The 15832-nt window shown below is 41.5% G+C and overlaps 1 protein-coding gene across 3 annotated transcripts in view; it reads left to right on the top strand.

Annotated features, from left to right (window-relative positions):
- Nucleotides 1-15832, top strand: part of LOC109418606 (nyctalopin-like) — a 473642-nt gene that overhangs the window by 57525 nt on the left and 400285 nt on the right. The gene's annotated exons all lie outside the window — the stretch shown is intronic.

The raw sequence follows: 15832 nt of genomic DNA, 5'->3' as shown, positions 1-15832 counted from the left end.
CTTCCCTAACCCTACATCCTATCCTCTATCCTCCCCTCTACCCTACTTTCTACCTTACCCTCCACCCTAACCCTCTACCCTACTCTCTACTTTAACCCTCTACCCTAACCCTCTACCCTAACCCTCAACCCTACCCTCTACTCTAACCCTCTATCCTATTCTCTACTCTATCCTCTACAATAAATTACTACCCTACCCTCTACGCTAATCTTCAACCCTACCCTCTACCCTACCTTCTCTTCTACCCTCTACCCTAACCCTCTACCCTACCATCTACCCTAACCCTTTACCCTACCTAATATTTTTTTACTCTACCCTCTACCCTAACTCTCTACCGTACCCTCTACCCTACCTTACATCCTACCTTCTACAATAACCCTCTACCCTACCCTCTACCCTACCTTTTGCCCTACCCTCTACCCTACCTTCTACTTCTACCCTACCCTCTACCCTAATCATCTACCCTACCCTCTACCCTAACCTTCTATCATAGTCTCTACCCTACCTTCTACCCTAACCCTCCAGCCTACCTTCTACGCTAATCATCTACCCTAACCCTCTACCCTACCTTCAACCCTACCTTCTACCTACCCTACCTTCTACCCTACTCTCTACCCGAACCCTCTATCCAACCCTCTACCCAACCCTCTACCTTAATCCTCTACCCAACTCTCTATCCTACCTTCTACCCTAGCCCTCTATCCTACCCACTATCTTGCATTTTACCCTACCCTCTACCCTACCTTCTACCCTACCATCTAACATTACCCTCTACCCTAACCATCTACCCTACCCACTACCCTAACCCTCTATGTATCATGTGTATCACATGTTACTTGTTCCCGAATACCTAAAACCTCAATTTACGCCTAAGGAGCGTAAATTGGGGGAGCGCTATTTGGGAATTAGTGCGTAAATGGGGGGAGCGTTATTTGGGAATTAGTGCGTAAATCGGGGGGCGCAAATTGAGTTTGGCGCAAAAGAAGTGAGCGTAAATTGGGGTTTTAGTGTACTCAGATTACATAAGAGGCTACCGGTGGTGTTGCAGAAGCAGCGTTGGGTGCTTTAGTGAAATTACGAAAGTGAACTAAATGAATGCAAGCGATAGATATGTGTAAGAGAACCAAAAACCTAAAAAAACACTACAGCGATCTCATCAAATCACACCATTTTAGATTCCTGAGACGTAAATTTACAGTAGGATGGATCAACGTTGTATGGAAAAATTAAAGTTTAAGCGCATCAGCCCGGAACATTCTTTTAAATCTTTATTTGCGTCTAAAATTACTACGCAAAATTTTGATGCGGCTGGAGGGCGAGCTCTGTAATGTGGTTGATATTTGAATGTGATATAGCATTGGCAATTCAAATTACTACATTACAAATTCTACATGAATTTTGCAACCAATGATAATAAAATACAGCATAAAATGTGCAGATAAAACTTTGTCAAAGTGTTCTGTGGAGAAAGTTTAATCCTGGCTAGTATCAGCCTCCAGTGAAGGTGGTCAAGCAGTCAACTGAAAGGACTGATACTTTCAGCTCTGCCCATACGTTGAATATAACGTCGGAATAAGCTCCCCAATTCGTTGATGACCTTGGTAAAATTCTTGATTTTCTAAATAAAGTATTCTCATAATTCAGAAATTCGTAGGTGGTACAGTCCCAGATCGCTGTTATGAGCATTTCCCCCTTCTCGCCCATTACCAAAGCACAGAGATTTGGGGCTGATCACTGACTCTAAGGCAAGATTGATTGCGTCGACGGAAAGATCATGAGTACATATTCGACGAGAAAGGCACTATCACCACAAGGTGGATAAATCTGGTTTTTTTTAACCAATTTGACCCATCGTCCTAATTTCATCCAGAAGTCCACGAAAATGTTCATCTGCTAGTTTGTGTTCAATACAGGATTGAATTCTGTTTAGAAATGGGCTGTTAGTAAATTTTTAAATTTTTGTTTTCGGCTGGGGTCAAATGGGCTAACGATTTTCGTAGAATTGCTGAACGCACTGGAATCTGACAAACCTGGTTGTCATGCCGCAGATTGGCAGAATATTTTCTAAGAATCTAGAACTAGAGCATCATGCAGGAATTTCACCAACAAATATTTTCCGAACGCGGAGAATTATATTTTCAAACACATTTATAAAAAAATATGCCAGACATTCCTTAAAAGATTAAACAACGTACAGTACACACTTATGATTACCCGAAAATAGTGACCACGATTTGTTGGAATGACTCGCTAACAAGTCGAACGGGAAGATAGTGAAATCGTTCGCCATTAATCTGTGTTGCAAATCTCAAATTCTACTCCGTAAATAATATGGACTAGAAATTGGATCGTTCATTCACTTAGGAAATTGAAGGAGGTTTGCAAAAATAACATGTCACGTGTCACATTAAGGCGAAACTGGATCCTTTTTGGTTTTTGATTTTTTATAAAATAACGAAGCAATATTTTCAAATTCAGGAGATACCTTGATCCATACTCTACATGTGTACGAAAACCGATTTTGAAAATATTGCTTCGTTATTTTATAAAAAAATCAAAAACCAAAAAAATGAGAAAAAGCATCCAGTTTCGCCTTAAGCTCAGAATTAATTCCCAATATTTATTTTATTGAACAATTTAGAAAAGGAATCAATAATCTTTTCAGTTTTGTTAGAAAATGTTATACACGAACTAAATGCATTCATTTCTAAAACAGTAACCACATATGAGTTTTTCCTTACTCCTTATTGCGTAGCTTTACTTTGCGGCTTTGTAACCTAAAAAGCTTGCAAATTGAATTACAAAACTTTTCCATAGGTAAAAAATAACATAGAAAAACGGAAATCAATCCCACACCACCCATCCTGCTTACTGTGCTCGTTATCTTAATGTCAATCTTCCATTTTCGTGGGAAGGAACCTAAAAAGCCCATGTCAAAATGTTACACAAACATCGCGGAAGGAAACGGCTTCCGCCCCTCAGGAAAAATATACACACATCCACGTGCAAAGTGCAGAAACACGACGACCTGGAATTTCTACAGGCAGCCAGCTACCGAGACCGACGAGCAAGTGCGAGATATCAATTCCACTCACACTTCGCGGAACTCCAGCCGAAAGTAAGCGTTGCCATAGATGTAGGCTCCCTCTTACTTAGCGTCCTGCTGCCGTGGGAGGTGGATCAAAACACACATCGCGTACTACACGTTCCCCACTCGAACCTCGAACCGCAAACCGGAAAGCAGCCTATAAAACACGTACTTTTTTCTCCGTCAACTTCCAACAAGTGAAAACCTATAACCTACGCCCGCAAACAGGGCAGGAGGAGTCCATGAATGGCACACACCGAGGAAAATTGCCGAGCTGGGGCCACCGCCGCCGCCCGCCTGGTGTGGCGAAGTGAACTGGGCAATTCCGTGGAAAATTTATTGCAAGCGATGATGGTTTAAGAGAATTGCGACATTTATTGTAAACACGATTTGTTTTCTTACGAAATTTGCTTCCGGTGGATTTTTATGCGCGGCGCCCAACACGAGGGAATTCTATGATAGGGCACTCGAGGAGGCACTCACTCTGTTCGATTCGACCTAAAAGTGCAAAGAAGCGATGTTTTGCTTTTCGAACACATGTTCTATGTATAGTCTGGAGGCCACATAGCAGCAGGTCGTTTTATGGCTAAGCGATTGCCGAACAGCACGAACAACTCAGCGGAGATGAGTTTGATTGAGATTAGGCCCCACTCGTGCAGACTACGTGAGCAATTTGGAAGAAAATTTTCAACTTTTTAGCCTTTGTACGTGACTATTTACCCGGGGCTGCGGGAAATAATGAACTTCGGATGGATGAGTTGTTGGATCGAACGCTGTAAAAATGTGGAAGCATATTTCATGTCCTTCGCAGAAATGGTTATATTGGATACGACGTCTATGCTCAGAAGCTTTCGAAGAAGTGGATGAATTTTCAAATATTATCGAATAAATTACCTTAAAATAAAATGAAGACAATAACTTCTCCATTGTCTATGTTAATTGGAAATGCAGAGTCACAGTGCCATACATATTCAAATACGAATATCCAGACGAAACTTCAGCCTATGCCAGGAAATAGCATCTTTAATGAATAACTGTCCGTTCGCATCATACTCTCGAGCGAAATTTTCAAAGGATGCAATACGGAATTCAAAAAGAATTCATGAAATCGATGCAAAATCTAAATTCACTCGTTTAGATGTTTAGATTAAGTTCTATTTTCCAAATTGATGGTATAAGTTATTTAATCATTTTTGCCTTTCTCGTACACCAAAGTGTACTGAAAGGCTATATATTCACTCAAAAAACGAAATTTCGATAGAAGGCTCGGAGCGTCAAGTCACATATACCAATCAACTCAGTTCGACGAATTGAGATGATGTCTGTATGTGTGTATGTGTGTATGTATGTCTGTGTACAAAAAGGTCACTTACTTTTAAATCACTTCCCATTGGCCGATTTTTCGGATTATAGCTCGAATTAAACCGGAATTTTACCGCATTGTTTGCTATTCAAAAAGGGCCCGGATCGGTCAAAGCGTTCCGGAGTTATTGTCATTTGAGTGATCTGGACCAGCACCGGTAGAACTGGTCACATATAAAACTGAACCAAGTCCCCGACCAAGCCCCATCATGCGACACTTCAAACTGCGGCGATTTTTATAACCTTCAGCATGATTGACAAATTTTGTGCGGATATTAACACAGGAGACCGACAATTCTACGATGTTGGTCCAAAATTCAAGATGGCGGTCTATAATCCAAAATGGCGGCTCCAAATTCAAAATGGCAGCTTACAATGGAGTTTTAAGCCCTCAACCATGCCATATGGGTATATTTTGTATGGGGAAGATGTTTGGAGTCCAATAATGGCGACCATAATACCCAAGATGGCGGTCTAAAATCCAAGATAGCACCTCCAATTTGAAATGGTGGCTGTTTAATGGAGTTTTAGGCTTAAAAACCATGTAACACGTGTATATTTTGTATGGGGAAGATGTCTGGAGTTCATAAATGGCGATCTGAGTATCCAAGATGGTGGTCTAAAATTCTAGATGGCGGCTCCAAATTCAATATGGCGGTTGTATAACTGAGTTTTAGGCCCTAAACCATGCAATAAAAGTATATTTTGTAAGGGGTAGATGTCCGGAGTCCAAAAATGGCTACCTGAACATTTACGATGTCGTTCTAAAATTCAATACGGCGGCTTCAAATTCAAGATGGAGGCTGTTTAAAGGAGTTTTAGGCCCTACACCATGCAATATGGGTACATTTGGTATGGCGGTCTAAAATCCAAGATCGCGGCTCCAAATTCAAGATGGTGATTGTTTAGTGGAGTTTTTGGCTCTAAAATTGCATGGTTTTAGAGCCAAAAACTCCACTAAACAGAGTATATTTTGTCTGGGTAAGATGTCCGGAGTCCAAAAATGGTGACCTGAATATCCAAGATAGCGGTCTAAAATACAAAATGGCGGCTCTAAATTCAATCTGGCGGCTGTATAACGAAGTTTTAGGCCCTAAAACCATGCAAGAAGGGTATATTTTGTATGGGGAAAATGTCCGGAGTCCAAAAATGGCAACCTGAATAACCAAGATAGCAGTCTAAAATTCAAAATGACGGCTTCAATTCTATGGGATAGAAATGTGGAATCTAAAAATAAAGACCAGAATAGTCAAGATGGCTTACTTAAATCCAAAATTGCGGCTCAAAGTTCAAGATAGCGGCTTTTTGTTATGGTGAAATGAGAGAGCGTCGAGGTGCAAGGCTACTCATTGCTTTTTCGGCTGTGTTTGTTGTTTAGATGACGTCCCAACTAACAATTGCAAGTCACAAACAAGCAAGCTTGCTGAATTGTTGCTGAATAATGGTAATGATAGCTGAACTAAAATTATGCTCTACACATTACTGTTTAAATGATTTTTCAATTGAGAAAGTAGTCAATGTTCGACTTTCCTCATCGGTATCAACAACGATAAATTGAAACATTTTTCAAACGTTTAACAAGAAATTTATTCGACAAGCATTGATTCCTTAACAAAAAAGTTTAACAAAACATTTATCTGCATCTTATTAAGCTGATGCATCGATAAGCATATGCTCCTGAACAATGTGCTTTTCACTTGTCAAATAAACGCCTTCAGCCCGTCATAGTTTGACTCCGAACTTTGTTCGGATTATGGGATTAATCATGGCTAAAACTGTTTAGACAACCAAGTTATTAAAGAACCATGATTGATTATTATATTTTTTATCTTCCGCAGCAGTTCGATTGTACGAGACGCTTGGATCGATGCATTTGATATTTCAGTGCTGTCGTGTAATATTGTTCCCACATTCACATAGATAACCAAACAGCATTCTGAAGTCGACACATTTCAAGTATACCTAAACATCCTTATGCACTATTTATTGAACATAATATCAAGATTCCATGACAAAAGCATAAATAAAAAAAAATGCTTAACGGATCTTCGACTGACTGAGTAATCTACCTGAACAGATGCTGGGAATGCACCATGTCCAAGACCATACCGCACCACATATTGTCATACATATTTTTAAGATCGATATTTAATAATAAAAATAAAAACATATTTATATCGCAATTAGTACGTCTGGAAACAATATCTTCAATAAGGACCAACACTGTTTGACCGCATCCGAAACAAGTATTCTCACCGTGCGATAAAAATACTGACAGCGAAATCAGAATGGAAAACACGTGTTTTGGGCTGAACAGCTGTTGAAGTATAAGGCGTTGTTCAGTTGATTACCACGTGCTGTGCTAATTCACCACTGCTGAACACAAGTTCAGGAGTGATCATTATTGAGTCATGGGAAGATTATGTTTTGCTTTGAGTGCCGCATCTCTCCATCTCTAGGATGGCGCAGATAGGACGGCATGCGGCTGGGAATCGACAGGTCTTGAGTTCTAATCCGGATTTAGGTAATTTTATATGTAATTCTTATTTCATAATAGGTGTTCTCCACATGAGAACAAATAATAACTCTCGTGAGAGTTCAACATTTTTGCATTATATTTATTTTCAGTTATTTTTGCCAAAGCTTAATAACAACTTTCTCGTACATTTGTAAAACGCCTTGAACAACAAAACATTAAGTTGGTGCACAACATGATGCTTTATAACTTCTCCAAATTTGGGTGAACAAAACCCGAACATAGGTTGTACGTGAAAATAATTCAAATGTTATTCAACATTATGCTGAATTAATTCGTCATAATGGTGCCTGTTAAATGAGTGATTGTTAGTTGGGGTGATCCGTGCTTTCGGTATTTGCAAGGCAGCCATTGTGACGGCCATTTTTGGATTCGCTCATATATGTCCTTAAGGGCCGATTTCTTCACCTCGGCTTAACCGGTAAGCCAGGCTTACCCATATAGTTAAACCTGGTTTAACGCTTAAGCCAGGGTGAAGAAATCGGCCCTAGGACATATAGGTGCAAACATCAAAGCTACATAAACGATATGATTTCTGGTGCCATGTAATGGATTTTTGTTTAACGTATGAAAGTGCTATATTCATCAACATGTCACTTGAGTTTTGTTGAAATGTGTTTTCGAAGTCACGAGAAAGGCTCCATCACCGCTAGGTGGATTAGTTAGGGTTTTTTATTTGTCACTCACATTTCGTAAGCAATGATTCCATGTACATTCAATTTGAGTCGTTGCTAGAAAATAGCGGCGCATCCGAAATTTTTTTCTTCTGTAAGCGTTTTATACTAAAAAAATGTTTCTCAAATTATGGCTCTGGGGGTGGTGGTTAGGGGTTTGGTAGTGGTTAGCCCCAATAATGGAAACCCCAATAATAAATGTCTCGCTAAATTCCTGTGTTTTCCAAACCACTCCTAGAGATAAGCAAAACTCGTAATTCTCCAGAAAACTTATACTTAAATGTTCACAAAAACAGTTTAACGAACTACAACAGAATTCAGGATTTTTTTCTGATTTTGGATAATGAATTTTACCAAAAATGAAGTATTCTGACCAATACTACCATAAATTTGTTATGTGAAAATCCGCCTATGAATAAAAATAAAACAATAATTTCTTATAGTCAGAAAAAAATTAATTAAAAATAAATCTTTACCCTCCTAGGATGTTAGGAATTTCGTACCACGATGGCTTACGATACATACTCTGAAATCAAATCGATTAAAAACTTCTCAATTGATTTTTAGATTTCCGAGTTTCAAAATGTTTTTAATCTCCAGAAACACTTACAAACATTATTTGCACACATGTACCAACTTTGAACTTCTGTATAAATATGTAGATTTCTGAGATGTTTCAAACAAGCTTTTTTTTTCAATCCTGAAGAAAAAAAAATCCTAGAAATATTAGGGAATGTAATCTCCATGAATGAATAAACATCTGAACATGTTTCTTGAAACTACAGAAAAAAATTGCTTTTGTAGTATTTTCGCCCCGATTTCCGCCCACTCTGGGAATCACTGGTTTGTATCCATCTCTCATTTTCACGTGTTACTGATTACCGTTAAAGAAAAAAAAACTCAAAACAAAGTTACAAAATTAATAATTGGTATAATTTGCACAAAATAGAATAAAAGTTTAACAATTTCTTTGGGAACACCGCGGCCCCCCTGGGCTGGCTTCACAGCTCCCCAGAGGGCCGCGGACCACCGATTGGGAACCCGTGCTTTATCCTATACATATTACACACATATTAAACTTTCAGGTAATACCTGTGGAAGTTTACTTTTGATAGAGATAAGCTAAGCAGCAGCCTTTGTCCTAGTCGGAATGTTATGCCAAGAATGAGGAGAAGCAAGCTAATTTAGATTAGATTAGAGATTATGAAATTGCCAGACATCATCTTGAACCACAAGCCAGCCTAATTCCCAACCCCGGTCATCCCACAGACCCTCGGGATCAACCATTATCTCCATCGTGATGATGACGTGATTACATGATCTTACTAGTTAGCACATTCCCCCCTCACCCAATCAAGGGCTAATCTTCATTCCACCATAGAAACAACACCAGGCAAAACCTTCCATCGGTAGACTCCACCACCGTGAAACGAACAGAGCAGTGGCAAAAATTGAATTATTGTCGGCGCAAATTTAATTCAATTTGGGATTTACGGTTGCTTGACTCGGAACATCACCACCATCGAACGCGTGCCACCTTGGTCGGTTTTGTACTGCGAAAATGGCCCGATGCCACGCTATTTTCTTGCTTTTTTTTGTTACTGGCAAGGTTGATTTTCTCTCCCCAACGTGGTTCACATTCTTCGTGGTCCTTTAGGGTCTAAGCACGAATAGATACAAACACCGGAAGCGTGCTTACCTTCGTCGTTCGGGGACGAAGAAAAGTTCTCCGCCTTGTACGCTGGCGCTGGTGTATCGGACCACACAATTGGAAAGTGTTCGTAATTCTCTATAAATCATCAAGCCAAATGAATTGGGCTTAGTCGGGAAATTGAAAGAAAGAACTGCGAAAAGACAAAAACCGAAAGAAAACAGAAACGGTAGCAAAAGCGTTTCTGTTTCGTTTCACGTAGTCACGCGATCCGGAGTCTACGGGTTCCGTGCATTCCCAATTGGATGCCATACCGATGACATAGGTTCGTGTGGGCGGTGATGCGGGCTGGCAGAGTTCTATTAGTGGAAACATTGCCACGCCACGCTGTTCAGAAGGGGAAATAAATGTCGTTACATTTCAGTGAATTGCTAAAGTGGTGCTGAATTGTGGCTTGTTTTGTTGATGAACTGTTTATTAATAACCGATGCCGAGGTAGGTCGACTAGATTTGGAACGGTTGAGAATGAAAGTTTATTGCTGAATGGACATTGTTAGATACAATATAGTGAGGGTAGACAGTAGTAGAGAGTGTACTTTTAAAGTAGCCAATTAAAAATGTTTTCATTATTTATTGTTAATCCTAATGAATCGAAGAAGATGATGATGGAAAATCCGACTGCAAAAAATGACTTCACAGCCCACACCGGCGAGAATGAACTGGTACAATATGCAATCGTGGAAGGAAAGAACAGTCCTTATCACTAGCGAAAAGGTAAAGCATACGAAACGATGACAATGACTGGGTAGATTGTTCCTGATTGGTCATTTAACTGTGATGTACTGTGAGGTGCAAGGGGATTGATCTGTACAATAATTGTTGGTGAGTGGCGTCACTGCTCGCTTGTACTGCCCGGCAGCGGTCTTGACTATGATTACTCGGACTCGTCCATCCTTTCCCGCAACGGTTTCGAAGATCCGTCCCAACGGCCATTGCATTGGCAGGGCAGTCGCTTGTCTGACGAGCTTACATTACCTTTCCGGTCAGGCTAAAGCTTGAGTGTCCTCTGCTGTACATAAGAGTCGTCTCCATTTTGCTCGGTCCATAGCTGTGCGTCTCCAGTTCCGCACTCTGCGTAGGGTCCGCAGATCGTCCTCCAACTGATCGACCCATCTAGCTCGCTGCGCACCACGTATTCTTGTACCGGTCAGATGACTCTCGAGAACCATTTTAATCAGGTTGCTATCCGACACCCACTGTAGCCTCCTGATTTTCGCGGTGTGCACGATGGTTGGTTCTCTCAGCAGCTGATGCAGCTTGTGGTTCATACGCCTTCTCCAAGTTTCGTCTTCCATCCGCACTCCGCCGTAGATGGTACGCAATACCTTCCGTTCGTAAACTCGAGGGACGCGTTGTTCCTCTGCCCGTAGAGTCCATGTTTCGTGTCCATAGAGGATTATCGGTCTAATCAGCGTGTTAGTCCCGAGAGTGCCCTTGATACTTGAACAACGCACATCACTCGATCCATCGTCGCCTTGATCAATCGTATCAGTTTATCCGGGAATCCGTAATCGTGCATAATCTGCCATAGCTGTTCTCGTTCCATTGTATCATACGCCGATTTGAAATCGACGAACAAGTGATGTCTGGGAACGTTATATTCGCGACATTTCTGCAACACCTGGCGGATGGCGAACATCTGGTCCGTTGTTGCGCGTTCACCCATAAATCCAGCCTGATATGGCCCCACGAGCTCTTTTGTAATCGGTGATAGACGGCGGCATAAAATTTGAGAGAGTACCTTGTAGGCAGCGCTCAGCAGTGTGATCGCACGAAAGTTCCCGCAATCCAACTTGTCGCCCTTTTTGTAGATGGGACACACGATACCTTCCATCCATTCCTACGGTAATAACCCAAGTAACAATTTTGATTTTATCGAAGTTTTTTAGCGATTTAAAAACCTTAAACATAAAACCATTGATGCTGACTTTAAAGTCATCTCGAGTTCTAATATGCCTCCATAAGCCCACGATCTGGCTAGTTGGCCCAGCCTTATTATGATCTACAGGACTTCGTATGCAAACCGGCTTAGGATTTCGGGTTGCATCATAGTTTTATCAACCTTCAAAATACAACCATATTCTGACTTGTCAAATATTTGTTTTGATTATTTTTCACTATCAATGTTCGATCTTCAGAATAAATAATGCTTGGTTTTTATACAGCCATCAATTAGAAAGATGTCGATCCGGAATTCAGATTTGTTTTCCTATTTAATACGTGTTAGGCGACATGCCACGGGAAATTTGTGGTGAATGTGACTGTGATAATGACAAAAAATAAGTGCCCCACACAAACTGTGCATTAATTGGAAGTTAAATGCATATAATTTACTCTATGCAATTGGGTGCTTAAAAGGGGTTTTCAACATAGCGGAGTTTCAAAGACATTATGTAATTTTTCTGAAAATAAGCATGACGGAAACTTGTTGAATCGTTAAGTTTGATCTCAAGCTGTACGTAAAATCATAATATTTAGTAGTGATTTTTCTGTATTTACATAAATTTACCCGGCTAGGCGACATATTTTTCTGATAAAACTCTGTGTTCCTGATGATTCCTCCAATAGAACTAACCCTCCTGAGGTGGTCATATCCAAATCTTGTTAACGATCCAGTGTAGTGCTTTCACCTGTGCTTCTCTACCATATGTAGTAGCTCGCTTGGTAGTTAATCTGCCAGTGGCTTTGTTGTTTTTCAACCGGTCAACCTCCTCCTCCGGCCTGATCAATGTCTTGGAGGTTAGTTGGAGGTTAGATGACCACGATCGGTTCGTCTACAAAGAAATGCCTTGGTGTCAGAGCGAAGCAATCGTCAGGATAGTTTGTAAGCGGAGAAAGAGAGTACAGGAATTGTGGACTGATTAGATTTAGGCAACGACGGTCTGGAGCTGGACCACGGAGAATGAGCGGTTGCCCATGATGTGACGGAAAATGTATCAGGTATTGGTAGATCGTACCGGGTTAAAACAAAACTTGATTTCGCTCTCCAGGCAGAAATTCTCCCGGTCCTCGGACAGGAATTGACAGCAAAACACTTCCAGCATCGTGCTGAGTACTCGTTCTGCCCCGACAATAGTAGTCGCGTTGTCGTAGTGTAGTTCGAGCACTCAACCGCGACGAGCTACGAAGCGCTTAACGGAGTTTATGTAGACGGCAGACGACAAATCGGCAACAACTTCGAGACTCACGGCTTTCACCACGAGGCCCTGACCACTTACCAGATGTACGAGAAACGGCCCATAGTTGTCCATCCCGGAGTGTATGAACGGTCTAGCAGGTAACACACGAACGGCCGGAAGGGATACCATGATCTGCTGTGCTAGCCGTGGATGGCGACTCCGGGTTGGCCAAAATCGTTGACGAATTGTAGCGAGCATGAGCATTGGACTGCGGTGAAGTGCTCGGATGGGGCTGGATCGGGCGATGAGCCAACTGAGCAGGTGATCGTCCGGTAGGAGGATCCGGTAACGAGTGTCGTACGGTGCTTTCATGTGTACTAATTGTCCACAGAGCCTGAGAAATCCAAATTGGTCTATGAACAACTTCATGTCATTGAGTGATGATTTCGATATAGCAGACGCGGATGGGACGCTTTGAGTAAATTCCAAATTAAGTCGTAGCAGTTAAGATTCATCTGGGTACCACTTCTAGTACTACATTTGGTCCCCGGTACCCAAGTTTGACGTTTGGCTGGCTGTATTTTTACTTACTTTGTGACGCAGTAGCCCGCAACGAAGTAGTAGCTCATGGGTCTTTGCTTTGAGCGCTGGTAGGGGAACTGCGGCCATAACGCCCATAGGGGGCAAGTTGCGCCACCCTTGTTTTAGGCAAACCACGTTATTTTCAGCACTTTTTTCAACTGCAATCGTTAAAATAAGAATAAAAATGCTTCTTTACATTTGAGTTTATATGTTTTTACTAAAAAAAATGTACAAAAACTTCAAAAAAAGATTTTGGTTACTTTTGATGTAATTTTAGCCTGTCAAATTGTTGCACTTTTTTACAACTTTTTAAAGATTTTTTTTCTCGCTATCCCCATAAACTGTTTTGCACGTTCCCATTGTTTGTGTACCAAGCGAAAAAAGTATCGAATTTGGCCCTTATAACATTTTTACAAGAGTCCAAACTTCTGATGCATGCGTGGGGTAAAATGCCCACCCCTAGTTATTTACATTAAAATAGTCATTTAGATCCAAATTTTGGCATAAATTATGTAGAACACAAGTTGGAACCAAGCAACAACACATTTTTGATATGAATAAGTTCACTAATCACACATCCAGGTGTCATTTTGTAGTAATTATTGATAAAACAGCTCACTATGACGTTTAAATGGAATTGACCCATAATTACAGGTGATCCATAACTATGCAATGGCTGTACACCATTCACGAACAATAACAGTTTAAAATAAACCAGGCGCGCAAGTATATGTACACAATTTGGCATCCTGGCGTTAGCTGTGACTAGTGGCGCGTTTTACCCCGCATTGAAACTGAAAATCTGAAAATCAAACTTTTTTTCAAATTTGAATTTTTTAGTAGTAAAACATAAAACTGGTTTATGGTTTCTTCTATTTGAAAGGAAACATGTTGGTGCTTCATGTTAGTGCCAAAAAAGTGTGTATTATGAAGTGTTTCGTGGTTAAAATTCGACTCTTTCTTAACGTGGGCGTCTTACCCCCAGTTCCCTTAGTGGCGCACTTCATCTGGAAAGGACGACAACTGAACTTGTCGTACGAGGATCATGTTGCATGTTCACCCTCCTCTGTCAGGAAACCAACCAAGGTTCGGTCCGCGAAAGCCTTGCCTTATTGAAAAATCTGTAGCATCGTGCTACGATACGGATTAGCGTGGATAAGTTCGTGAATCGTTCGCACAGTATTGAGTCAACGCTATGCAGTGCGAAGCTTCCTGCTGGAAAACCTGAAGGTCCGGCACCGAAACCACACACTCGGATCAACTGTCGACGGGGTCTTTGAGGAAACGTTGGAGAAAACGGCGGTATTATTGGTTGGTCATTTACGTTGAACGAAACCTGTTTAGTGTAGCATCTCCAACAATTTCCGACAAGTTTCGGCAAGCTTGAGTTGGTCATCATCGTCGGTGAGGACGTCGTCTGCTGGACGTTTCTTCTTAACAGGCCCGGATTAAGGATTGTTGGGGCCTGGGGCCAGAGCGGATGTGGAGGCCCCTTCGGAGGTACAAATGCCATGAGCAAATAAGCTATTCATTGTTTTTGTTAATATTTAGCAAGCGAAAAGTTTTTTGTGGGGGCCCCTAAAATAACAGGAACCGCCCCCATCTTAATAACAGGAACCGCTAATGGAAAACGTTCGCCTCCGTCAACAACCAACTGCTTGATCACAAGAATAGCGTAGAAATTTTAAAAGAGCACAGCGAGGGCGGTCATGCTGCAGCACGGGACTCGACAAGAACGTGGAGCGATATGAAAGAACGAGGAAACCTCAGACCCGCCTCTTCCGGGAGAATAAGTGCCGCCTGGAAGAAGCGGGGTGCGAACAAATGGAACTGCTGTGCCTTTCACAAGAAACACGGAAGTTCTACCAGAAACTCATAGCATTCCGCAAAAGCCGTGCCGCGAGCCGACGGGAGCATCTTGATGAACGGACGGGAAGCGCAGACAAGAAGGACCAAGGCTGCGGAAGAAATGACTACTTCAGTACAGCAGGGAGTAACAACGAGCGAACTCCCATGTCGACGGAAGTAAAGGTCGCTATCCAACAGTTCAAGAACAATTAGTCAGCTATCAGAGCGGAACTCATCAAGATGGACCCGGAAAAGTTGGCCACCTGCCTGCGCCGACTAACAGTCCGGATCTGGGAGACCGAACAGCTACCGGAGGAGTGGAAGGAAGGGGTCATATGCCCCATCTACAAGAAAGGTAACAATTTTGAGTATGAGAACTTTCGAGCGATCACAATTATGAATTCCGCCTATAAAGTGCTATGTCAGATCATCTTCGGTTGTCTCTCACCTTAAATGAATGAGTTTGTGGGAAATTATCAAGCCGGCTTTGTCGATGGCCGGTCGACAACAGACCAGATCTTCACCGTGTGGCAAATGCCACGCATACCAGCTCCCAACGCACCACCAGTTCATCGACTTTAAGGCGGCCTTCACGGGTAAAATTCTGCTCACAAAAATCATAAAAACGACTCATGATTTCATGAGCCTAGTACATTTTCGTTTTATAAAAATGCACCATGATTTATAGTCATGATAGTATGATCCACTGTCTCGTAACGCTACCAATGCGTTACCCTTTTTTCCTGAAATCATAAAGCTGTATCATATTTTTGAGATTTTGAATCATGGTTTCGGGTGCGCTTCGCTTATGAGTCTAGTGGATTAAAAAAATAATAAAAACAGTTGCAGCCATTTCTGAGGTGGTTTAATGATGACCTAAAAGCAAAATATGTGTCTATAGTAATTACTATG

The sequence above is a fragment of the Aedes albopictus genome, chromosome 3, assembly GCF_035046485.1.
Source record: "Aedes albopictus strain Foshan chromosome 3, AalbF5, whole genome shotgun sequence".
Lineage (NCBI taxonomy): Eukaryota > Metazoa > Arthropoda > Insecta > Diptera > Culicidae > Aedes > Aedes albopictus.
Note: the sequence above shows the minus strand (reverse complement) of the source record. Positions and strands in the feature narration are given on the sequence as shown.